This window comes from Salmo salar, chromosome 05 (assembly GCF_965601325.2).
Source record: "Salmo salar chromosome 05, fSalSal1, whole genome shotgun sequence".
Taxonomy (NCBI): domain Eukaryota; kingdom Metazoa; phylum Chordata; class Actinopteri; order Salmoniformes; family Salmonidae; genus Salmo; species Salmo salar.
The window spans coordinates 59,782,552-59,809,554 of record NC_138295.1 but is presented as its reverse complement, the minus strand read 5'-3'; the positions used below and the strand labels follow the sequence as shown (position 1 = coordinate 59,809,554).

The following is a 27,003-nucleotide window of genomic DNA, read 5'->3' as shown; positions in this document are numbered from 1 at the left end:
TAATGAGTGTCTAGTGAGTATCTGGTGTGTGCCTAGTGTGTGCCTAGTATGTGTCTAGTATGTGTCAGGTGAGTGTCTAGTGTGGTCTAGTGTGTGTCTAGTGTGTGTCTAGTGTGGTCTAGTGTGTGTCTAGTGAGTGTCTAGTGTGGTCTAGTGTGTGTCTAGTGTGTGTCTAGTGTGTGTCTATTGAGTGTCAGGTGAGTGTCTAGTGAGTGTCTAGTGAGTGTCTAGTGAGTGTCTAGTGTGGGTCTAGTGTGGTCTAGTGTGTATCTAGTATGTGTCTAGTGTGTGTCTAGTGAGTGTCCAGTGTGTGTCTAGTGAGTGTCTAGTGTGTGTCTAGTGAGTGTCTAGTGTGGTCTAGTGTGTGTCTAGTGTGTGTCTATTGAGTGCCTAGTGTGTGTCTATTGAGTGTCAGGTGAGTGTCTAGTGTGGTCTAGTGTGTGTCTAGTGTGTGTCTAGTGTGGTCTAGTGTGTGTCTAGTGTGTGTCTATTGAGTGCCTAGTGTGTGTCTATTGAGTGTCAGGTGAGTGTCTAGTGAGTGTCTAGTGAGTGTCTAGTGTGTGTCTAGTGTGTGTCTAGTGAGTGTCCAGTGTGTGTCTAGTGAGTGTCTAGTGTGTGTCTAGTGTGTGTCTATTGAGTGCCTAGTGTGTGTCTATTGAGTGTCAGGTGAGTGTCTAGTGTGGTCTAGTGTGTGTCTAGTGTGTGTCTAGTGTGGTCTAGTGTGTGTCTATTGAGTGCCTAGTGTGTGTCTATTGAGTGTCAGGTGAGTGTCTAGTGAGTGTCTAGTGAGTGTCTAGTGTGTGTCTAGTGTGTGTCTATTGAGTGTCTAGTAAGTGTCCAGTGTGTGTCTAGTGAGTGTCTAGTGTGGTCTAGTGGGTGTCTAGTGAGTGTCAGGTGAGTGTCTGGTGAGTGTCTGATGAGTGTCTGATGAGTGTCTAGTGTGTCTCTTGTGTGTGTCTATTGAGTGTCTAGTGAGTGTCTAGTGTGGTCTAGTGTGGTCTAGTGAGTGTCTGGTGAGTGTCTGGTGAGTGTCTGGTGAGTGTCTAGTGTGTGTCTATTGTGTGTCTAGTGTTCACATCAAGGATCAAGGATCCTTGGAGGATCATATCACCTCCACCCTACCTGATACCCAAGACCCACTCCATTTTGCTTACCGCCCCAATAGGTCCACAGACGACGCAATCGCCATCACACTGCACACTGCCCTATCCCATCTGGACAAGAGGAATACCTATGTAAGAATGCTGTTCATTGACTACAGCTCAGCATTCAACACCATAGTACCCTCCAAACTCGTCATTAAGCTCGAGACCCTGGGTCTCGACTCCACCCTGTTCAACTGGGTCCTGGACTTTCTGACGGGCCGCCCCCAGCTGGTGAGGGTAGGAAACAACATCTCCACCCCGCTGATCCTCAACACTGGGGCCCCACAAGGGTTTGTTCTCAGCCCTCTCTTGTACTCCCTGTTCACCCATGACTGCGTGGCCATGCATGCCTTCAACTCAATCATCAAGTTTGCAGACGACACTCCAGTGGTAGGCTTGATTACCAACAATGACAAGACGGCCTACAGGGAGAAGGTGAGGGCCCTCGGAGTGTGGTGTCAGGAAAATAACCTCTCACTCAACGTCAACAAAACAAAGGAGATGATCATAGACTTCAGGAAACAGCAGAGGGAACATCCCCCCATCCACAATGACGGGACAGTAGTGGAGATGGTGGAACGTTTTAAGTTCCTCGGTGTATACATCACGGACAAACTGAAATGATCCACTCACACTGACTGTATGGTGAAGAAGGCGCAGCAGTGCCTCTTCATCCCCAGGAGGCTGAAGGAATTTGGCTAGGCACCTAAATCACTCACAAACTTTTACAGATGCACAATCGAGAGCATCCAGTCGGGCTGTATCACTGCCTGGTACGGAAACTGCTCCGCCCACAACCACAAGGCTCTCCAGAGGATAGTGCGGTCTGCACAACGCATCACCGGGGGCAAACTACCTGCCCTCCAGGACACCTACAGCACCCGATGTCACAGGAAGGCCAAAAAGATCATCAAGGACAACAACCACCCGAGCCACTGTATGTTCACCCTGCTATCATCCAGAAGGCGAGGTCAGTAAAGGTGCAACAAAGCTGGGACTGAGAGACTGAAAAACAGCTTCTATCTCAAGGCCATCAGACTGTTAAACAGCCATCACTAACATAGAGAGGCTGCTGCCAACATACAGACTGAAATCTCGGGCCACTTTAATCAATTTAATAAATGGATTTAATAAAGGTATCACTAGTCACTTTAAATAACACCACTTTAACAATGACTACATATCCTACATTACTCACTACCGTTCAAACGTTTGGGGTCACATAGAAATGTCCTTGTTTTTGAAAGAAAAGCACATTTTTTGTCCATTAAAATAACATCAAATTGATCAGAAATACAGTGTAGACATTGTTAATGTTGTAAATGACTATTGTAGCTGGAAAAGGCAGATTTTGTAATGATTATCTACATATGTGTACAGAGGCCCATTATCAGCAACCATCACTCCTGTGTTCCAATGACCAGTTGGATTAGCTAACACAACGTGCCATTAGAAAACCCTTTTGCAATTATGTTAACACAGCTGAAAACTGTTGTTCTGATTAAAAGAAGCAAGAAAACTGGCCTTCTTTAGACTAGTTGAGTATCTGGAGCATCAGCATTTGTGGGTTCGATTACAGGATTAAAATGGCCAGAAACAAAGAACTTTCTTCTGAAACTCTTCAGTATATTCTTGTTCTGAGAAATGAAGGCCATTCCATGCGAGAAATTGCCAAGAAACTGAAGATCTTGTACAACGCTGTGTACTACTCCCTTCACAGAACAGTGCAAACTGGCTCTAACCAGAATAGAAAGAGGAGTGGGAGGCCCCGGTACACAACTGAGCAAGAGGACAAGTACATTTGAATGTCTTGTTCGAGAAACAGACACCTCACAAGTCCTCAACTGGCAGCTTCATTAAATAGTACCCGCAAAACACCAGTCTCAACGTCAACAGTGAAGAGGCAACTCTGGGATGTTGGCCTTCTACCTGGTACCTAAAAGGCACACACGTAACTACCAAGTCAACTGTGTAACAGGCTACTATTACAGCCTTACCAAACTGACTACTTCCTGTACTGTATTAAGAGTGTCCTGGTTAAGTAGCATGAGATCAGATGGGATAGAAACTGGAGGAGATGAGAGGGGGGGAGGAGAGGATGGAGGGCTGGGGAGCAGCTCACACAACAGACTGGCAGAGATCACTGAACCCAAAGGTCTTCTGGGAAGACTGGGTTTCCAAGAAACACTCACTTAGACTGAAAATGAACCCCGGAAACAACAGCAGCTATATCAGTCATCTATGACCTCTGTTTTTTCTACCAAGTCAAGAAGCAGTAATGTGCCACACATATAAAGGTCACTTTGGTGACGTCTATGCGTTGAGAATAATATTAATACAATGGATGAACACAATGGATGGAAATGATGAAATTCATATGAATATGACATATTATCCCAGCTTTGTGTCGTACATATGACCAGTTCCTCCAAACATACACTGTATTAAAATCAAACCAAATCAAATGTTATTTGTCACATGCGCTGAATATAACAGGTGTAGACCTTATAGTGAAATGCTTACTTACAAGCCCTTCACCAACAATGCAGTTTTAAGAAAATACCTAAAAAAAAGTAAGAGATGAAATTACCAATAATTAAAGAGCAGCAGTAAAATAACAATAGCGTGGCTATATACAGGGGGGTACCAGCCATTTGATTAGATGTTCAGGAGTCTTATGGCTTGGGGGTAGAAGCTGTTTGGACCTAGACTTGGCCATCCGGTACCACTTGCCGTGCGGTAGCAGAGAGAACACTCTATGACTAGGGTGGCTGGAGTCTTCCTCTGACACCGCCTGGTATAGAGGTCCTGGATGGCAGGACGCTTGGCTGCGGTGATGTACGGGGCCGAATGCACTACCCTCTGTAGTGCCTTGCGGTCGGAGGCCGAGCAGTTGCCATACCAGGCAGTGATGAACCCGTCAGGATGCTCTCGATATTGCAGCTGTAAAACCTTTTGAAGATCTGAGGACCCATGCCAAATCTTTTTCTCTTGAGGGGGAATAGGTTTTGTCGTGCCCACTTCACGACTGTCTTGGTGTGCTTGGACCATGTTAGTTTGTTGGTGATGTGGATGCCAAGGAACTTGAAGCTCTCAACCTGCTCCACTACAGCCCTGTCGATGAGAATGGGGGTGTGCTCGGTCCTCCTTTTCCTGTAGTCCACAATCATCTCCTTTGTCTTGATCACATTGAGGGAGAGGTTGTTGTCCTTGCACTACACGGTCAGGTCTCTGACCTCCTGCCTATAGGCTGTCTCATCGTTGTCGGTGATCAGGCCTATCACTGTTGTGTCATCGGCAAACTTAATGATGATGTTGGAGTCGTGCCTGGCCGTGCAGTCATGAGTGAACAGGGAGTACAGGAGGGGACTGAGCACGCACCCCTGAGGGGCCCCTGTGTTGAGGATCAGCGTGGCGGATGTGTTGTTACCTACCCTTGCCACCTAGGGGTGGCCCGTCAGGAAGTCCAGGATCCAGTTGCAGAGGGAGGTGTTTAGTCCCAGGGTCCTTAGCTTAGTGATGATCTTTGAGGGCACGATGGTGTTGAACGCTGAGCTGTAGTCAATGAATAGCATTCTCACATACAGGTGTTCCTTTTGTCCAGGTGTGAAAGGGCAGTGTGCCGTGCAATAAAGATTTCATAATCTGTAGATCTGTATGCAAATTGGAGTGGGTCTAGGGTTTCTGGGATAATGGTGTTGAAGTGAGCCATGACCAGCCTTTCAAAGCATTTCATGGCTACAGACGTGAGTGCTACGGGTCGGTAGTCATTTAGGCAGGTTAACTTAGTGTTCTTGGGCACAGGGACTATGGTGGTCTGCTTGAAACATGTTGGTACTACAGACTCAGACAGGGAGAGGTTGAAAATGTCATGAAGACACTTGCCAGTTGGTCAGCGCATGCTGGTAATCTATCTGGCCCTGCGGCCTTGTGAATGTAGACCTGTTTAAAGGTCTTACTCACATCGGCTGCGGAGAGTGTGATCACACAGTCCGGAACAGCTGATGCTCTCATGCATGTGTCAGTGTTACTTGCCTTGAAGCGAACATTGAAGTTATTTAGCTCATCTGGTAGGCTCTTGTCACTGGGCAGCTCTCGGCCGTGCTTCCCTTTGTAGTCTATAATCGTTTGCAAGCCCTGCCACATCCGACGAGCGTCGGAGCCAGTGTAGTACGATTCGATCTTAGTCCTGTATTGATGTTTTGCCTGTTTGATGGTTCATCGGAGAGCATAGCGGGATTTCTTATAAGCTTCCGGGTTAGAGTCCCGCTCCTTGAAAGCTGCAGCTCTACCCTTTAGCTCAGTGCGAATGTTGCCTGTAATCCATGGCTTCTGGTTGGGGTATGTACGTACAGTCACTGTGAGGACGTCGTCACTGATTAACTTATTGATGAAGCCAGTGAGTGAATTGGTGTACTCCTCAATGCCATCGGATGAATCTCGGAACATATTCCAGTCTGTTCTGTAGTTTAGCATCTGCTTCATCTGACAACGTTTCAATAGACAGTGTCACTGGTGCTTCCTGCTTTAATTTTTGCTTGTAAGCAGGAATCAGGAGGATAAAATGATGGTCAGATTTGCCAAATGGAGGGCGAGGGAGAGCTTTGTACGTGTCTCTGTGTGTGGAGTAAAAGGTGGTAAAGGAGTAAAGGTCCCTCTGGTTGCACATTTAACATGCTGATGGAAATGAGGTCAAACTGATTTAAGTTTCCCTGCATTAAAGTCTCCAGCCACTAGGAGTGCCACCTCTGGATGAGCATTTTCCTGTTTTCTTATGGCGGTATACAGCTCATTTAGTGCGGTTTTAGAGCACGCATCGGTCTGTGGTGGTATGTAGACAGCTACGAAAAATACAGATGAAAACTCTCTAGGTAGATAGTATGGTCTACACCTTATCATGAGATACTCTACCTCAGGCAAGCAAAACCTTGAGGCTTCCATAGATATCGTGCACCAGCTGTTGTTTACAAATATACATAGGAATTCGCCCCGTGTCTTACCAGAGGCTGCTGTTCTATCCTGCCGATAGAGTGTATAACCTGCCAGCTGTATGTTATTAATGTCGTCGTTCAGCCACGACTCTGTCAAACATAAGATTTTACAGTTTTTGATGTCCCGTTGGTAGGATATACGTGCTTTCAGTTCGTCCAATTTATTTTCCAGCGATTGAACGTTGGATAACAGTACAGATGGCAAAGGAAGATTAGCCACCTGTCGCTTGATCCTCACAAGGCACCCCGAACTCTTTCCGCGAAATCTCAGTTTTTTTCTCCTGCGAATGACGAGGATGAGGGCCTGTTCGGATGTTTGGAGTATATCCTTCCCGTCTGACTCAAGGCTGGAATGGGCTACAAGACCATCGCCAAGCAGCTTGGTGAGAAGGTGACAACATTTGGTGCGATTATTCGCAAATGGAAGAAACACAAAAGAACTGTCAATATCCCTTGGCCTGGGGCTCCATGCAAGATCTCACCTCGTGGAGTTGCAATGATCATGAGAACGGTGAGGAATCAGCCCAGAACTACACGGGATGATCTTGTCAATGATCTCAAGGCAGCTGGGACCATAGTCACCAAGAAAACAATTGGTAACTCACTACGCCATGAAGGACAGAAATCCTGCAGCGCCCGCAAGGTCTCCCTGCTCAAGAATACATATACATGCCCGTCTGAAGTTTGCCAATGAACATCTGAATGATTCAGAGGACAACTGGTGAAAGTGTTGTGATCAGATGAGACCAAAATGGAGCTCTTTGGCATCAACTCAACTCGCCGTGTTTGGAGGAGGAGGAGGAATGCTGCCTATGACCCCAAGAACACCATCTCCACCGTCAAACATGGAGGTGGAAACATTATGCTTTGGGGGTGTTTTTCTGCTAAGGGGACAGGACAACTTCACCGCATCATTTGACGGGCCCATGTACTGTCAAATCTTGGGTGAGAACCTCCTTCCCTCAGCCAGGGCATTGAAAATGGGTCGTGGATGGGTATTCCAACATGACAATGACCCAAAACAGACGGCCAAGGCAACAAAGGAGTGGCTCAAAAAGAAGCACATTAAGGTCCTGGAGTGGCCTAGCCAGTCTCCAGACCTTAATCCCATAGAAAATCTGTGGAGGGAGCTGAAGGTTCGAGTTGCCAAACGTCAGCCTCGAAACCTTAATGACTTGGAGAAGATCTGCAAAGAGGAGTGGGACAAAATCCCTCCTGAGATGTGTGCAAACCTGGTGGCCAACTACAAGAAACGTCTGACCTCTGTGATTGCCAACAAGGGTTTGGCCACCAAGTACTAAGTCATGTTTTGCAGAGGGGTCAAATATTTCTTTCCCTCATTAAAATGCAAATCATTTTATAACATTTTTGACATGCGTTTTTCTGGATTTTTTTGTTGTTATTCTGTCTCTCACTGTTCATATAAACCTACCATTAAAATTATAGGCTGATCATTTCTTTGTAAGTGGGCAAACGTACAAAATCAGCAGGGGATCAAATACTTTTTCCCCCCACTGTATAGGCCAGTATATTGCATGTGGATTTGCTTCATCCACTTCACACGGTAACGTGTGCATTAGGTGCCACTTGAGTGGTCATAGAAACCTGATTTCCATATAAATGGCAGTGAGTGAGATGGCCCCTACTAGCCCTTGAAATCCATGCCTTTGAGTCAGACACTATCTGCTAGCTGCAGATGTAGGATATTAATCTGATCACTCTTTTGTTGCTGAGAATTTTCCTGCACAGCAAGAAATGCAAACTTGTAGTGTATTTGAGTTTTAAAAAGGCTTCTGAAGTTTGTAATTTCCACTTTGAAATTTCAGACTTGATTTGACCTTACGAAAAATGTATCAACCCCTACAAAAATGTCCATTAATTATAATCCACATAATAATTCACATTTCCTGTTGCTGTAGGATTACTTTCCTGCTGTAGCAAACTGGCTCAAATTAAGATCCTACATCTGTATGGCTCGAGAATCCTGAAGCCATTGCATTTAAACCAGGGTCCATTGTACCACAAGCATCTTTCATGGAAGAGAAAGCACAAGAGAGACAATCTTCCATTCCTACTGTACAGAGCTTGTTGTGCAGGTGGGAATATGAATTCTAGTAAAGCCAAAAGGCAGAAATACTTGAAAAACATAAGGAGGTAAATATGAAAAGGAAATCCTCCTGTAGGACCTTTGGCAGGTGAACAAGAGCAGACATACAGTATGCATAAAACATGAGGCTTGCAGTAACAAGCAGGTTTCCCAGGAAGGGAACAACCTTGTGGTTGCATTACACATGGAGTTAGTGCGTAAAGAGGCGGAAGCTCAAGAATAGTTCTATATGCTGATTTGTATGCCAGCAGCCTCTCTAAGAAAACAACATTGAATACATTGAATCATTGCATACTTTGACAACAGTGTATTCATTGGAAATGAGATTGGAAATGTGGGCTGAGAGGGAATCCAATGAATCCATGCTGATATGAATTATTTTCAAAGAAGAGAAAACTATATCATTTGAAACAGACAGACAATGTATCAGAATATGTCGCCATGCAAAAAAACGTTTGTCCCTGTGCCTGCCTGTATTGGTGGAGGAGTTTCCTGCCTTAACATCATTAGTGGTTAATGGGCCATAGTTTACAAGGATCCTTACACAGAATGACTCTGTTGGGAGCTGTCTGCTTTGGTAAGACATCTCAATCTAGCAACCAGAGGACATATTTCATGTGTAGTCAGAGAAGATGAATGAGACCCTCCCACAGGACATTTTTAGTTATATGTTTGGATAAGAAAACGTGACACTAAAACAGAAGAGTAAAAGCTGTATTAAACCTCCCCCACCTGCTGAAATATAGTTACTCCTTACTCCCTAAAGATCTAACCTCTGCTCCTGATCTTTAATAGTTTAAGAGGGCTATTACTCACCAACCCCATTGTAGAGACCCTGGTGTACCTTACTTTAATGGTCCACTGAGCTAGGCTATTCTGTAAAATAGCTGCTCCAAAACCAAAAGCATATTGTATCATCTCTTAGCAATCCAAGATCTTCAGGGCACATAAAACCGCCCACCTCTGCTCTTGGTCTAGAAATCTTGATCTTCACACAGCGCCTCAATCAATCTTCTATCCCTCTTGGAGACACCAGCCGATTGGCTGGCTGGCCGTCCTTTGTCTCCATGGTCACGACTTTCACACCAGGAGCCACTCACTACTCCATCTAAATGCAATGAGCTAGCCGTCAACATCAGATTACCCTTTTACCATCCCCACTACTATATGAGTAGGTACAGATAGGCTCTTTAGCCTGGAATAATAAACCATTCTCTATTTGAGAGTTATGCTGCAGCAAGTATGTGGCTGTTAGTACTAAAAAAACTTGAACTAATCTGTGAGTCATGATGTGGACATTTGGCCACAACAAGACAGCAAATCCTTTTGGAAATATGCAACAACAAAGGGCTTAATATACGGGATAAACAGCAAGAAAGTCGATATGATAACAATGTAATGAGTTATTCCAAAGTAAAGCACATCTCCTATTGGGCCTGACATCTTTAATGAAGTGTAAATTGATAATAAATTAGGTGTCCAAAGGGAGCCGGACAAAAACCCTAGCTGTCGTTTGCCAGTGATGAAAGACTTAATTATTTAAACCTATTTCCTTCTAGTGAGCTGAGAGGATGGCAGGGGTCAGTGGAGCTCCTCTCTACACCACACACAATACCGGAACAGAGCAGCAGCTTGCTCACAACAAAAGAGAGCAGAGAGAAATAGGAAATAACCTACCCTGAAGCTAAGATAATGCTAGCTAGCACGTTAAAACTGAGGCAGTGCACTAAAGCGGAACAGCCTTTTGCTCTGGCTGAAGCTACTGTATTTGCTTAACTTAACAGGCCCTACCACGGCTAAAATACAGCTACTAAATTTAGACTCGAGCAGGGCTAGGCAACTGTCAACAGCTGAAATTGTGTGGGTCAATTTCCAATCAAATCATTGCTAATGCTAACAGGAGTAACCATTTGCTAAATGTGATACAACACTGCCCTTTTCCACCCTAAAACCATTGTGCTAATAGTAATGGGGGAATATATGCTGAGGTTAAAGACAACAACAAGTTCAGACAGTTCTGTGCCAGAAGGGTATGTCACCGTGGCTTAAAACAACTCTAGCTTAGTGCTAATGCTACCAAGGCTATTAATCCAGCCAAGAAAGTTTATGAGAGTGGGAAAACTATGTATGTTGAAAGAGAATACTAGAGACATATGCCCAACTTTATGTCATGTGGTATAGGCCCAACTTTATGTCATGCGGTATAGGCCCAACTTTATGTCATGCAGTATAAGGTGTGAGACAATCAATAAAAGTCACAAGTCATTGAAAACAGATACAATGGAGTAGGCCCTATAACTCAATATAAGGCTTGTTTGCATGGTACAGTTGTCTGGCTGGCTGTCCAAAAGCCTTCTTTGTTTAATCACAGCACATGAGACCCTACATACCATTTGGTGTATAAATTCGTACAGTAAGCTGTATCGATCTTTGTGCACAGTGTCTCCCTCTGTTCAAACGGTGGAGTAAGGAGGGAATATGATGTTTCCGTTTCAGTCGACTCTCTCTGACTCCTCTGTTTACAGTTCACTAGAGCACAGACTGTCAGTCACTCTGCCAAGGACAAGAGTCAAGATCCCATTACAAAATGGCATGAGTGGCTTGGGGAGTCTGTCAGTAAAAGCTAACTGTTGTCATATATCCTACTAGCAAGAAAACCCTTCCTCAGAAAACCCACAACTGTGCTGAATAGGGACACTTCAATTTAGCCTTTGGCCACACTTGGATAAGCTAGGTGAATGTGCATATAAATCGGTCATTTAGATCCACTTCAAACAGATCTCCATTTGACAATGTGGGGTATATATCCACCAAAGAGAGTAATGCAAGTGATAAAGGAGTGACATTTTATTCAGTGGAGGCTTTAGAAACGTTTAGCAGGAGACAGGGTTGCCGGGGAAGTCAGCCAGTAATGGAATAAGAAGATGGATGACAGTAGGACTAAAAACACCAAACAAATAGATAGTGCACTGTGTAGACAGGAGGTCTCTGCTCTACCACTCAAATCATATCCTCCTGACTAAACTGTGGTTTGATGAAATCCCACAGATTCTGTTTGTGGTTGGACAGCTCAATTTACTTCCACGAGAGCATAGTTTGCCTCAACAATATAGTATTGTTTGGCTGTCCAATACAGTAGTGTGGCGAGTGCTTACATGAACTAGCTAATCAGGAAGATTATCCATAATGCTCTGGATGGAGTTTACAGTAAAGTATTATTTGAGGACAGAAGAGTGAATGAGATTGGCTCTTCATGGATGTTTTGATCTACAGAGTTTTGGTGACAGGGTACAAACAGTAGGGCTTTAGCATTGTGTCAAGGTTAAATCTCTCTAGGGATGCAAACACAGTTGAAGTCGGAAGTTTACATACACTTGGAGTCATTAAAACTCATTTTTCAAACACTCCACAAATTTCTTGTTAACAAACTATAGCTTTGACAAGTCGCTTAGGACATCTACTTTGTGCATGACACAAGTCATTTTTCCCAAAATTGTTTACAGACAGATTATTTCACTTATAATTCACTGTATCACTATTCCAGTGGGTCAGAAGTTTACATGCACTAAATTGACTGTGCCCTTAAACAGCTTGGAAAAGTCAAGGAATTTGATGTCATGGCTTTAGAAGTTTCTGATAGGCTAATTGACATCATTTTAGTCAATTGGAGGTGTACCTGTGGATGTATTTCAAGGCCTACCTTCAAACTCAGTGCCTCTGCTTGACACCATGGGAAAATCAAAAGAAATCAGCCAAGACCTCAGAAAAACAATTGTAGACCTCCACAAGTCTGTTTCATCCTTGGGAGCAATTTCCAAACGCCTGAAGGTACCACGTTCATCTATACAAACAATTGTACGCAAGCATAAACACCATGGGACCAGAGACTAATGTACTTTGGTGTGAAAAGTGCAAATCAATCCCAGAACAACAGCAAGGATATTGTGAAGATGCTGGAGAAAACAGGTACAAAAGTATCTATATCCACAGTAAAACGAGTCCTATATAAACATAACCTGAAAGGCCGCTTAGAAAAAAAGAAGCAACTGCTCCAAAACAGCCATAAAAAAGCCAGACTACAGTTTGCAACTGCACATGGGGACAAAGATCGTACTTTTTGGAGAAATATCTTCTGGTCTGATGAAACAAAAATAGAACGGTTTGGCCATAATGACCATCGTTATGTTTGGAGGAAAAAGGGGGAGGCTTGCAAGCCGAAGAACACCATTCCAACCGTGAAGCACGGGGTTGGCAGCATCATGTTGTGGGGGTGCTTTGCTGCAGGAGGGACTGGTGCACTTCACAAAATAGATGACATCATGAGGAAGTAAAATTTTGTGGCTATATTAAAGCAACATCTCAAGACATCAGTCAGGTAGTTAAAGCTTGGTCGCAAATGGGTCTTACAAATGGACAAGTATACTTCCAAAATTATGGCAAAATGGCCTAAGGACAACAAAGTTAAGGTATTGGAGTGGCCATCACAAAGCCCTGACCTCAATCCTATAGAAAATGTGTGGGCAGAACTGAAAAAGCGTGTGCAAGCAAGGAGGCCTACAAACCTGACTCAGTTATACCAGCTCTGTCAGGAGGAATGGGCCAGAATTCACCCAATTTATTGTGGGTAGCTTGTGGAAGACTACCTGAAACATTTGACCCAGGTTAAACAATTTAAAGGCAATGTTACCAAATACTAATTGAGTGTATGTAAACTTCTGACCCACTGGGAGTGTGATGAAAGAAATAAAAGCTGAAATAAATCATTCTCTCTAATATTATTCTGACATTTCACATGCTTATAAGAAAGTGGTGATCCTAACTGACCTAAGACAGGGAATTTTTACTTGGATTAAATGTCAGGAATTGTGAAAAACTGAGTTTAAATATACTGCTCAAAAAAATAAAGGGAACACTTAAACAACACATCCTAGATCTGAATGAAATAAATAATCTTATTAAATACTTTTTTCTTTACATAGTTGAATGTGCTGACAACAAAATCACACAAAAATAATCAATGGAAATCCAATTTATCAACCCATGGAGGTCTGGATTTGGAGTCACACTCAAAATTAAAGTGGAAAACCACACTACAGGCTGATCCAACTTTGATGTAATGTCCTTAAAACAAGTCAAAATGAGGCTCAGTAGTGTGTGCCCTCCACGTGCCTGTATGACCTCCCTACAATGCCTGGGCATGCTCCTGATGAGGTGGCGGATGGTCTCCTGAGGGATCTCCTCCCAGACCTGGACTAAAGCATCCGCCAACTCCTGGACAGTCTGTGGTGCAACGTGGCGTTGGTGGATGGAGCGAGACATGATGTCCCAGATGTGCTCAATTGGATTCAGGTCTGGGGAACGGGCGGACCAGTCCATAGCATCAATGCCTTCCTCTTGCAGGAACTGCTGACACACTCCAGCCACATGAGGTCTAGCATTGTCTTGCATTAGGAGGAACCCAGGGCCAACCGCACCAGCATATGGTCTCACAAGGGGTCTGAGGATCTCATCTCGGTACCTAATGGCAGTCAAGCTACCTCTGGCGAGCACATGGAGGGCTGTGTGGCCCCCCAAAGAAATGCCACCCCACACCATGACTGACCCACCGCCAAACCGGTCATGCTGGAGGATGTTGCAGGCAGCAGAACGTTCTCCACGGTGTCTCCAGACTCTGTCACGTCTGTCACATGCTCAGTGTGAACCTGCTTTCATCTGTGAAGAGCACAGGGCGCCAGTGGTGAATTTGCCAATCTTCGTGTTCTCTGGCAAATGCCAAACGTCCTGCACGATGTTGGGCTGTAAGCACAACCCCCACCTGTGGACGTCGGGCCCTCATACAAACCTCATGGAGTCTGTTTCTGACCGTTTGAGCAGACACATGCACATTTGTGGCCTGCTGGAGGTCATTTTGCAGGGCTCTGGCAGTGCTTCTCCTGCTCCTCCTTGCACAAAGGCGGAGGTAGCGGTCCTGCTGCTGGGTTGTTGCCCTCCTACGGCCTCCTCCACGTCTCCTGATGTACTGGCCTGTCTCCTGGTAGCGCCTCCATGCTCTGGACACTACGCTGATAGACACAGCAAACCTTCTTGCCACAGCTCGCATTGATGTGCCATCCTGGATGAGCTGCACTACCTGAGCCACTTGTGTGGGTTGTAGACGCCGTCTCATGCTACCACTAGAGTGAAAGCACCGCCAGCATTCAAAAGTGACCAAAACATCAGCCAGGAAGCATAGGAACTGAGAAGTGGTCTGTGGTCCCCACCTGCAGAACCACTCCTTTATTGGGGGTGTCTTGCTAATTGTCTATAATTTCCACCTGTTGTCTATTCCATTTGCACAACAGCATGTGACATTTATTGTCAATCAGTGTTGCTTCCTAAGTGGACAGTTTGATTTCACAGAAGTGTGATTGACTTGGAGTTACATTGTGTTGTTTAAGTGTTCCCTTTATTTTTTTGAGCAGTGTATATTTGACTATGGTGTATGTAAACTTCCAACTTCAACTGTACCTCCACTTCTAATCACACACACACACACACACTATCTCTCTCTCCCTCTCTGTTTCTCTCTCCAACACCTCCATGTTGGCCCTCTGCCACCTCATCCAACTGCAGATGTCTATAATAACTCCCCCCGTGTAGGTGTGTGCTCCACTGTCATCACTCTAAATCACATTTGGAAGCAGACCGCCTTCATAAAAGGACATGTTTGTCTCAATGATTATATACTAGACCTATAGGTTGTTAATTCCCAAGCATAAATCCTCAATGTGCAAACAGTACCATCTGCACATTATAGAACAGGTATTTTCCGATGATGACACTTCAGATGATAGATGCCTTTTATTAATAAGATAAGAAGTGTCCTTAGTTACAACCCAAAACAGATCAGGTCACCACCGATGACAAAGCCACTGTCAACACTCATTGGCTGTTTACACAGGCAGCCCAATTCTGATATTTTTCTTTCTAATATTTGGTCTTTTGACCAATCACATCTTATCTTTTCACATCAGATCTTTTTCAGAGCCAAATATAGCAATAATGTGCAATTGAAAAGCCACTTATTCTTACATCGGTTCAAAATACCGCCTTCAACAAGGCAAAAGGAAGTGTCCTTTCCAGCTGTGGATTAAGAAGGACAGCTGTCGGTTGGTATGATCATATATCTTCCCTTGAGCTATGCTACTCTGGTGAGAAGACACGTTAAATGTTACAGCATATTAACTACAACTTCCGAAAGGTATGAATGAAATTAGCAGAACAACATTTTTTTTATCAGAATTGGCCTGCCTGTGTCAACGTGGACATTGAGGCTGACTAAGAGGTAACATAATAGAACCTTTCATGGAAAAGCTCATCAACACCAAGTTATAGTACAATACTGCAGAGAGAGAGAGTGGCTTGGAGTCAGCAGCAGCCTTGCTATAATCATCAGAAGTGTAGCTAAAGCAGCTCTGCTAAACTGCAGCTCCAGTGCATTATGACTCATGCCTGATAAACCCAACTGAAATACAGTGGAACATGCCAGTAATTGCCTGCTGATGTCCAAAATAGTTTTCTTACTATTAATAAACACACAGTCAAATGTGAATTAAATTTCTGGGAATTTCCACGTATTTGATTTATAGTGTTATGGTCCAAATGAATAGCAATTGGCTTCAGATTTACTGTACATGGTGAGGAGATAAGACGCATGGCCATGATTAGTTATGGGTAAAACCATCATGTCCTTTATAGGTAACCACAGTAATCTTTATCCCTGTTTCTTCACTACCTGGGAAGGCCGACAGTATATATAATTATAAACTGGGTGGTTCGAGCCCTAAATGCTGATTGGCTGACAGCCGTGGTATATCAGACCGTATACCATGGGTATGACAAAACATGTATTTTTACTGCTCTAATTACGTTGGTAACCAGTTTATAATAGCAATAAGGCACCTCGGGTGTTTGTGGTATATGGCCAATATACCATGGCTAAGGGCTGTATCCAGGCACTCTGCGCTGCGTCGCACATAAGAACAGTCTTTAGCTGTTGTATTTTGGCCATATACCACACCCCCTCGTGCCTTATTGCTTAGATATACCTCAAATAGTATCCAATGTATCAAGTTTCTGGTTGAGCCATATTTTCACACCATATTCCCAGCAAAACCTTGGCTTACCTCAGTGTCATGTGTGCAGAGCACTGCATGCTGGGCCGTGTCAGTGCGGCCCACTCACTCCTGGCACACGTCTGGTCTGTTTGAAGTGATCCCCACAGGGTCCAGTCAACAAACACCTATGATGGTACCATTCTGTCCACCGTGGTGAAACACATACACACTGAGGAGGATGTGTATCTAGTCAAGTATATTTGATTGGGTAGTATGTTTCTGTTCAACAGGGAGCACATAACCCATAGACACGTTCATAGGTATTACTATCAATACAGGTGTGTAGACCATAATCATTTCCAGTGTACAGTACACATCGAGCGAGAGACCAAATTCACATTCTTGTGTCTCTCTTTTGTGCTTTCTATAATTTCCTCAATACCAGAAAGCTTGTTAGTGAGGGGGTAGCAAACAACATGGAATACAAATAGCTCAACATTTGTTTGTAACAGACTAACTGCAATGGAAATATATGTCCCTCTAGAGACTAAATAATGAACTAAATGAGGAACCAATGGTCCAAAACTAAAGATCCTATACTGTAGAATGCTCCTGAATGTGTGAAATTAGGTAAATGTGTTTAAATTGGTTCCCCTTTGAGCGGGTGAGGTGCCGCTCTGAAAGACCAGCGGTTAAACCAATACCATTTCACTTAATCTAATTCTAAGCGAAAGTTGCATGAGTTGCAGTTTTGAGAATACTCTACAACATGATAGACTCGACAGAGTCTGTCTAGGTAATAAAGTCATTGAATTGCCCTTAAGGAATAAGTCTAGGTGGACAATAGAGTGCTCTGGTGAGGTAAGGCAGACAGGGAGAGGGCCTTGGAACACCCTTGAGGACATACGTACAAGCTCGCACGCACACACACCTTTTTTTTAATGTCAATCTACCACAAACTGCAAAGAAAGGAGAGAAAAGAGTATAATTTAAAAAAAGAAAGTTGTGGAAAATAGGGACGGGTGAGGTGAGGTTATTACAGTAACTTTCAAAATATGATCTACTTAGACAGCTAAGTTATGACTCAGTTCCTTTTTCTCTCTTGCCGTTATTCAGACATCTGCTGCTCTGGTCTGAGCGTCCAGGGGTGGCCTGGGCTGGTCGAAACATCCATCAGTTATTGGCTGCTCTGGTGTAAGCGTCCAGGGGTTGCCTGGACCGATCGAAACACCCATCCATTATTCACGCCTGGTTTTCTGGGCACAAGGACAGAGGTGCAGTGGCCAAGTCATCCCTCAGTGATGATGTATGGGCACGTGAGGTGATAAACTCCCACCAACAGGACATTGGTCAAATGTATTCAGCTTACAGTAGTCTACAACGATGTGGGCGATATACAGTACCCGTCAAAAGTTTGCACACACCTACTCATTCAAGGATTTTCTTTGTTTTTACTATTTTCTACATTGTAGAATAATAGTGAAGACATCAAAACTATGACATGACACATTTGGAATCATGTAGTAACCAAAAAAGTGTTAAACAAATCCAAATATATGTTATATTTGAGATTCTTCAAAGTAGCCACCATTTGCCTTGATGATAGCTTTGCACACACTTGGCATTCTCTCAACCAGCTTCATGAGGTAGTCACCTGGAATGCATTTCAATTAACAGGTGTGCCTTGTTAAAAGTTCATTTGTGGAATTTCTTTCTTTTTTGAATGGTTTGAACCAATCAGTTGTGTTATGACAAGGTAGGGGTGGTATACAGAAGATAGCCCTATTTGGTAAAATACCAAGTCCATATTATGGCAAGAACAGCTCAAATAAGCAAACAAAAACGACAGTTCATCATTACTTTAACCTCCACAGGATCGGTGTCCGCCCCGTGGGACGGTTGAGCTAATGTTGGCTAATGTGATTAGCATGAGCTTGTAAGTAACAAGAACATTTCCCAGGACATAGACATATCTGATATGGGCAGAGAGCTTAAATTCTAGTTAATCTAACTGCACTGTCCAATTTACAGTAGCTATTACAGTGAAAGAATACCATGCTATTGTTTGAGGAGAGTGCACAGTTATGAACTTGAAAACGTATGAATAAACCAATTAGCCACATTTTGGCAATCTTTATACAACATTTTGAACAGACATGCAATGGTTCATTGAATCAGTCTAACACTTTTCACATACACAGCTGCCATCTAGTGGCCAAAATATAAATTGGGCCTAACCTGGAATATTACATTTTGGCCTTTCTCTTGCATTTCAAAGACAATGGAACAAAACAAAAACACGCATGTTGTTTTCTTTGTATTGTCTTTTACCAGATCGAAAATGTTATATTCTCCTACATTCATTTCACATTTCCACAAACTTCAAAGTGTTTACTTTCAAATTGTATCAAGATTATGCATATCATTCCTTCAGGTCCTGAGCTCCAGGCAGTTAGATTTGGGTATGTCATTTTAGGCGAAAATTGAAAAAAGGGTCCGATCCTTTAAGACATGAATATCAGTCAATCCAGAAAATGTCAAGAACTTTGAAAGTTTCTTCAAGTGTAGTCGCAAAAACCATCAAGCGCTATGATGAAACCGGCCCTCATGAGGGCCGCCACAGGAAAGGAAGACCCAGAGTTACCTCTGCTGCAGACGATGAGTTCATTAGAGTTACCAACCTCAGAAATTGCAGCCAAATAAATGCTTCACAGATTTCAAGTAACAGATACATCTCAACATCAACTGTTCAGAGGAGACTGTGTGAATCAGACCTTCATGGTCAAATTGCTGCAAAGAAACCACTACTAAAGGACACCAATAAGAAGAGACTTGCTTAGGCCAAGAAACACGAGCAATGGACATTAGACCAGTTGAAATCTGTCCTCTGGTCTGAGGAGTCCAAATTTGAAATGTTGGTTCCAACTGCCTTGTCCTTGTGAGATGCAGAGTAGGTGAACGTAGGATCTCTACATGTGTGGTTCCCACCGTGAAGCATGGAGGAGGAGGTGTGGGGGTGCTTATTTAGAACTCAAAGGCACACTTAGTCAGCATGGCTATCACAGCATTCTGCAGTGTAACGCCATCCAATCTGGTTTGCGCTTAGTGGGATTATCATTTGTTTTTCAACAGGACAATGACCTCCAGGCTGTGTAAGGGCTATTTGACCAAGAAGGAGAGTGATGGAGTTCTGCATCACCAGACCTCAACCCAATTGAGATGCTTTGGGATGAGTTGGACCGCACAGTGAAGGAAAAGCACCCAACAAGTGCTCAGCATATGTGGGAACTCCTTCAAGACTGTTGGGAAAGCATTCCTCATGAAGCTGGTTGAGAGAATGCCAGGAGTGTGCAAAGCTGTCATCAAGGCAAAGGGCTACTTTGAAGAATCTAAAATCTAAAATATATTTTGATTTGTTTAAGACTTTTTTGGTTACTACATGATTCCATATGTGTTTTTTCTACAATGTAGAAAATAGTGAAGAAAAACCCTTGAATGAGTAGGTGTGTCCAAACTTTTGACTGGTACTGTACCTAGAAAGAGTCCCAAAGGAAATGCATTTCTTTATTCGATTACATTGTGTCCCTGCTGCCTGAACACTGCACAGGCTGGACACTCCTGGGTTGGGCATTACAGGGTGGAGGTATACCTGAGAGAGGATGATGAGAGGCTGTTCAGCAGGAGCAGCAAACAGAGAGTAGACAATATCTATTTATTTAGCTGTTCTTTTCTGCCCAGCTCCAATGCCATGTTTGGATGTGCGTAAACACACTCCTTTCATGGCTCATACAGTAGCTCCACCCACCCAGACAGTATGCATGGTTCTGCAGAGAAAGAGAGAGAGAGGTCCCCTCTGGAAAGGGCACAGCCCAACATGAGTCACGTCATCACTGCCATAATTCCCTGGGTGGAACCTCTCAGTGTGCGTTGTCAACCTGGGCTCACTACAGCAGTTAGCAACACCATGTCAAACAACATCTCATCCCAGCATCCATTTTAGTTCCCTACACTGCTATATGGATGTTCAAAGTAAAAACAGCTGTGGATGCATTCCCGGTGCCTATAATGAAAATGTCATTATAAGCATCTGTGGAAGTTGCCCTTGCTACAGAATAGTTGAATATACAAAATATTGTACTATTTGAGAGGGCTTCTTCATGTCGGTTTTGAGAGGCAACAAGGGAATGAAATGGGTGATATATGCAGAGGGAGACAACTCAATGAGCTTGTTATACCCTTCAATGATGTAACGGTCCATAGGTTTTAGCAGTCCAGTACTTGAATTTGATGTTGGTGGTATCCATGTCAAGGGGAACTCCTTTGTACCAGTCCTGCCCACCTTTAAACGGAGGCTCTGATTCTCTAATAGAAGCTATTGGCATTTGATTATACCTACGTATGAAATAATAGATATGTAGAGGCTTTTTACCATTTTCATGGTCGTTTCATGACTCATAACAACAATGTTGTAGTCAGTCTACTGTTTCAAACGTAGCAGCAGTTGTAGATGCTAACACAATAATGCCAGGCTTTGAACTGAAATAATGGAAAATCGTGACAATGTGTGCTGGATGTGACAATTGTGAAAGGTTGGAGAGGAAAGTATAAAATGTCCTTGCTGGAGAAAAGGAATCTTACAAAAAGAAAATTGTACACTGCAGTGAAATACCAGAGAGGAGAAGGTAATTTCTCTAACAGAACCCAAGAATATACTGCAGGGATTATGGGAGGAAAAGATTATGATGCTGGGGACTGGGGTACTCTCTATGCAGATATCCCCACCACTGCATTCTGTAGAAACTATGGCAAGCTCTCCATTCTCAGTGCTATGCATTGGTTTAATACCATTTGTTGTTGCTGGACTGTTACAAAGTTTGCCAATGTGAAGCGTTTGAAATTGCTACTACACAGCTACTTGGTTTGCTCTTGTTGTCCTACTGCGTGCACTGAGGCTATTTGTTTTGCTACCGCTTTACAGTTTGGTTTACAACATTACGTTCCTCTGAGGTAGATACCCCTTATGGCAGATTAAAAGCAAATGTGCTGTCAGTAGAAGACTGATGGTATTGTGCTTTGAGAACTCCGTCGAGAGGCAGAAAAAAAGCATTGATTATCTCTGTTGTACAGTCAATCTATAAGAGAGTAGAAATGTAAAACACGTAAGTATGTATTTGACCGATGGCCTGTGTTTCTGGGTTGCTAGGTGGTGGTGGAAGTGGACTGTCTAAATTTAGCAACACCTGCACTGATCAAGTGATCTCAACGATATGTATTGGATACTGGTGGATGAGAATGAGAATGAGTTGAATGTCTGTGTTGCTGGTCTGTTTTAGGATGTGCTATGATAATGCAGTAAGCCCCCAGTGCTCGCAGCCACCACGGAGTCAAGTTGTAACTTGTGACAAGGCTAATCTTTGAGGACAGTCCAGAGCACACCCTAATCAGCAGAGGTAGCAGGCAGAAAATAACAACACCAAACAGTCCAACTCCCTTCCCTGTCGTCTGGCTAACTGTGGAGGCTGGAGCTGCTGTCGCATATCCATGATACTCTCCCTCTTCAATGGATAACCTCCATTATATTGTTACTGTACGATTAGACCAACTCTCCCTTAGTATAGCCACCCAGAACTTGATCCAGTGCCCCTTGTGTCTCAATACTTCCCCAGTTTGTCAAGCTTGCTGGTACTTGATTGTACTTCTGTGCCACATCACTGCTCAAGGAGCCCAAACAGCCACTGTACTTAATGAATACTGCCTTTAACGCCACTTTAGAAATGCCTCATCTGGCCTCAACGGGTTGTTGAACAAGCACAAACAACAGAGGGAGTAATATCAAAACCTCAATGAAGATTATGCATTGAAGAGGAATGTATCATCATAGGCATGACTGTAACTGTCGCCAACCTGAACTGCCATGCCATTCTCAATGTGTTCTGTTTTACCCTGTACTCTACAGTACTCACACCTTCCAGAAGTAATCTCTCAAGGTTACACTACAATGAGTATTGCAGCATCAGAAGAGTAGTGAATCAGCCAAGAGACTGACGGAGGAATTACTGCAAGGTTAGAGAAAAACATACATTTATAAACTCAGACAAAAAAGAAACATCCCTTTTTCAGGACCCTGTCTTTCAAAGAAAATTCATAAAAATCCAAATAATTTCACAGATCTTCATTGTAAAGGGTTTAAACACTGTTTCCCATGCTTGTTCAATGAACCATAAACAATGAATGAACATGCACCTTTGGAACAGTCGTTAAGACACTAACAGCTTACAGACGGTAGGCAATTATTGTCACAGTTATGAAAACTTAGGACACTAAAGAGGCCTTTCTACTGACTCTGAAAACACCAAAAGAAAGATGCCCAGGGTCCCTGCTCATCTGCGTGAACATTCCTTAGGCATGCTGCAAGGAGGCATGAGGACTGCAGATGTGGCCTGGGCAATAAATTGCTATGTCCGTACTGTGAGACGCCTAAGACAGCGTTACAGGGAGACAGGACAGACAGCTGATCATGTAACAACACCTGCACAGGATCAGTACATCCGAACATCACACCTGCGAGATAGGTACGGGATGGCTGCGGGGTTACACCAGGAACGCACAATCCCTCCATCAGTGCTCAGACTGTAATAGGCTGAGAGAGGCTGGACTGGGGGCTTGTAGGCCTGTTGTAAGGCAGGTCCTCACCAGACATCACCGGCAACAACGTCGCCTATGGGCACAAACCCACCGTCGCTGGACCAGACTGGCAAAAAGTGCTCTTCACTTACGAGTCGCAGTTTTGTCACACCAGGGGTGATGGTCGGATTTGCGTATATCATCGAAGGAATGAGCGTTACACCGAGGCCTGTACTCTGGAGCGGGATCGATTTGGAGGTGGAGGGTCCATCATGATCTGGGGCAGTGTGTCACAGCATCATCGGACTGAGCTTGTTGTCATTGCAGGCAATGTGGTACCCTTCCTGCAGGCTCATCCTGACATGACCCTCCAGCATGACAATGCCACCAGCCATACTGCTCGTTCTGTACGTGATTTCCTCCAAGACAGGAATGTCAGTGTTCTGCCATGGCCAGCGAAGAACCCGGATCTCAATCCCATTGAGCACGTCTGGGACCTGTTTGATTGGAGGGTGAGGGCTAGGGCCATTCCTCCCAGAAATGTCCGGGAACTTGCAGGTGCCTTGGTGGAGGAGTGGGGTAACATCTCACAGCAAGAACTGGCAAATCTGGTGCAGTCCATGAGGAGGAGATGCACTGCAGTACTTAATGCAGCTGGTGGCCACACCAGATACTGACTTTTGATTTTGACCCCCACTTTGTTCAGGGACACATTATTCCATTTCTGTTAGTCACATGTCTGTGGAACTTGTTCAGTTTAGGTCTCAGTTGTTAAATCTTGTTATGTTCATACAAATATTTACACATGTTAAGTTTGCTGAAAATAAACGCAGTTGACAGTGAGAGGATGTTTCTTTATTTGCTGAGTTTATATCTGAGTCACCAACAGGCTTTGCAAGCTACAGCAGGATTGATTGACAACAAGCATAACAAATGAAAGGGAGGGTAGTAAATACGGTGTCACTATTTGGCAAGCACTGTATTCCAATCCGTAGGCCTAGTCAATTAGATTATAAACTGATGTAAATCACAAAGCATCTTCCAATCACATATTGATCTTAATAAATAGTGTGTTAACCAAATAAACATTTGTAGGCTATCATTCTATTGGTAAAGGCCATATTGTAGTTAATCCTATCCAAGGTGAGAACACATGAACATTGTTACAACATTCTATGGCTATAGCCTAGTAAACAAAATGTAATAGTGATTGCGAATAAAGGATTGTTAAAGAGATAGGTGTCAATTGTTGTAAAATCATTTTACAATCAGATCGAATATTTTTCCCAGAAGGCCCTTTCTATCAGGCCAACATGTCAATCAGTAACCGTAGCCAATCCATTCATAGACGCTGGGACAACCGACAACCCGACGTTGCCTTCAAAAATCGACTATATGGGGTTATGTGTCATGTTTTTTAATGGCAAGGTCATTGTAGCAGAACTAACGCCACACTGCAATGACATAGAAAAAAATAAAATAAGATTTCGTCAATTCGTTTAGTTCTAAGCAAGATTCGTTCATCTTCAGGTTCACAGAGCGCAAGGTCATTTATCGCGTTCTACGCGTAATGAATAGGTCGCAGCCGTTTATGCCGCTTCTTTTAAAATTCAAAATAAACAGTCTACATATAGCCTATGTTAAAAACATTCACTGATGCTCAACAGTGTGTGTAGTCTATACCTTATGGTTCAGGGTGAATAAATCCAACCATTAAATCAAATGCAAGTAGTCCAGACTGGTGAAGGGGCGAGGCGAAGATGAGAGTAATTATGTAAATCACCGCCACTTAACCATAAACTAAACTATGGAAGAGTCTTCACCACTATACGTACACGTACTGTAGCCTATATTTATCCAGGTTATGTCATGCTTGAGAAAAACTCAGTTTTCAATAGTAATAATGGCTAAGATGTGATAGCGCAGGGATGGAGCTGGGATGCAGGTCTACATTATTACGCACGAGACCACCGAGCCAAATTTGGTGGCTTTAGACAAATTTGGTGGCTTTAGAAATGCTATTCGTTCTTCGGAGATATGTTGTTTTTGTTGTAGAAACAGATTTATATCACTTGTATTTTACTCACAGACGTTAACTTCTCCACTGGCTCTTTCACTAACAGGCTATTAAGGGATGGGATGGGGGTCATTTTCTATCGGTTGTGCGTTCTTGCTATCGCTCAAAATAACATCCGGAGCTCGGCGCGGACAGCCGTGGGAAACTATTGACTAGGCTATTTAACACAATTATTGCAATACTACCCTAAATGCTCTTGATAAACATCGAGTATGACGAAATATGCGGGAAATAAATGTAACCAAGACTTATAATCGTCCTTACCTTTGGTAGAAAAGGTTGGCGTTTTTCCACTTGACCTTAACTGTATTTATTTCTTAAGGTTGTCACCGTGTTCAAAAAAATATAAAGGTGTTAAATCCGGTCTATGAAAATTGTTCTGTGGTCACGTACCCAGTTTAGAATACAACCTAACCCTGTTATGTGCACAAGGCTGACGTGGTACGACAGCGCTACCCTACCACACAGCATCCTTCTTGGAGCATCCCCCTCCTCTCGTGCATCCCCCTCCTCTCGAGCATCCATCCCTCTCCTCTCGCGTACCCCATTCTCTTCAGAGAGGGGTTCCTCTTTTGCTTCAGTGTGGACGTTAGAATGTCAATGGAACCGTATGCCGTTTGTGACGCGGCATTCATTAATTCTTCCAACGACGGAAGAATTTGAAGACATATTATTAAGGTATCTTAAGGGGATTTTCGTTTTTATAGACACTATAGATTTCTTCCCAAACTGATATGGATTCGACTTAGATTTTCGCCATACTCACCAAATTGTTGGTGCAATGATCTGTGCACGAGTTGTCTCTGCCTACACGTGCTGTAGCTCGTGGCTATAATTGGCCATGAAAAATGATACTGTTTGATATTGATTTGAATGACTCAAGTGTTGTTTTGAATTAAAGCAGCACTGGCTTGAATTTAAATGTGTACATCTTGTGTAGAACTTTACTTTTAGGTATTTATTTTGGGTATCATCATGAATACTCATTAGGCTATCAGTATCAACTTTAAATGAATACATGTGCAATAAAAGACTGATAAATCATTTGGGAGAAGTAAAAGGTGTAACATATTTTCAGGAAAGTTATTGCTGTAAATTCATCTGTTGAACTGAGAGGGAGAAACCTTACCACTGTCTGTGCAAACCATAAATTGTTACACCAAAATAGACTAACATACACTAGCAAACTGTACACTGCACCATACATCTAACCCTGATAGGCCTACCTGTTGCCATGCCAACTGCAAACCCTCTCCATCATGATCTCATCAAACCAGATGAGTCCCTGGCCTTTAGCTTCAGGCCTTACTATAGTTGCCAGCCACAGTCTATTTCAGAGATGGCCAGCTGCCAGCTGCCAGGACAGGTCCTACAGGCTGGTGTCTATTGACCACAACAGTCCTACTCCTATCTTTTCCCCAATCTCTGCCCTGATTCCACATTAGATAAGCCTATACCCTTTAATTCACAAAAAGTGAGAAGAGTGATTGATTCAAGCTGTCAAAGTGACAGGTCACATGACCATGATGTTGATGGGAACAGGACATCAGGATATCCCATTGTACTCCTAACCTCTGATGCTCTGTACTCAGTCCCAGTGGGATGCTCAGTGCATGCCTGGCATTATGTTAGAATAGCTATATGGCTTCTCTTACACTCTTCTCCCTACCCTGGCTAACATATGTGAGGAGTACAGTGCAACGCATCACTGTCTTCCAATCATTTCCAACACGGTTTGTTGGTGAGAGATCTGATTGGTCGGGGTCAAAAGTCGACAGATTAAAGCTGCCTTGTTATTTAATCAGCATTGATGTGAGGGATCTGCATTAGAGTTCCAAGTGACTTCTCACTCGTAGCATGATCCAACTTGGAAGCATACTTGAAAAGCATACAATTAAGGTCAGAACAGAAGTCAGGAAATGGAACTCTCAGGGTGCTGTGATACCATCCCAGAATTCATTAG

At 43.5% G+C, this 27,003-nt stretch overlaps 1 protein-coding gene across 1 annotated transcript in view; it reads right to left on the bottom strand.

The window, feature by feature from the left end:
• Positions 1-25,677, bottom strand: part of LOC106605292 (synaptic vesicle glycoprotein 2A) — a 58,297-nt gene extending 32,620 nt beyond the window's left edge. Inside the window, exon 1 of the mRNA XM_014200765.3 lies at positions 25,305-25,677. The gene's annotated coding sequence lies outside the window, so the exon portion shown is untranslated. The remainder of the gene's footprint in view (positions 1-25,304) is intronic.
• Between the last annotated feature and the right edge of the window lie 1,326 nt (positions 25,678-27,003).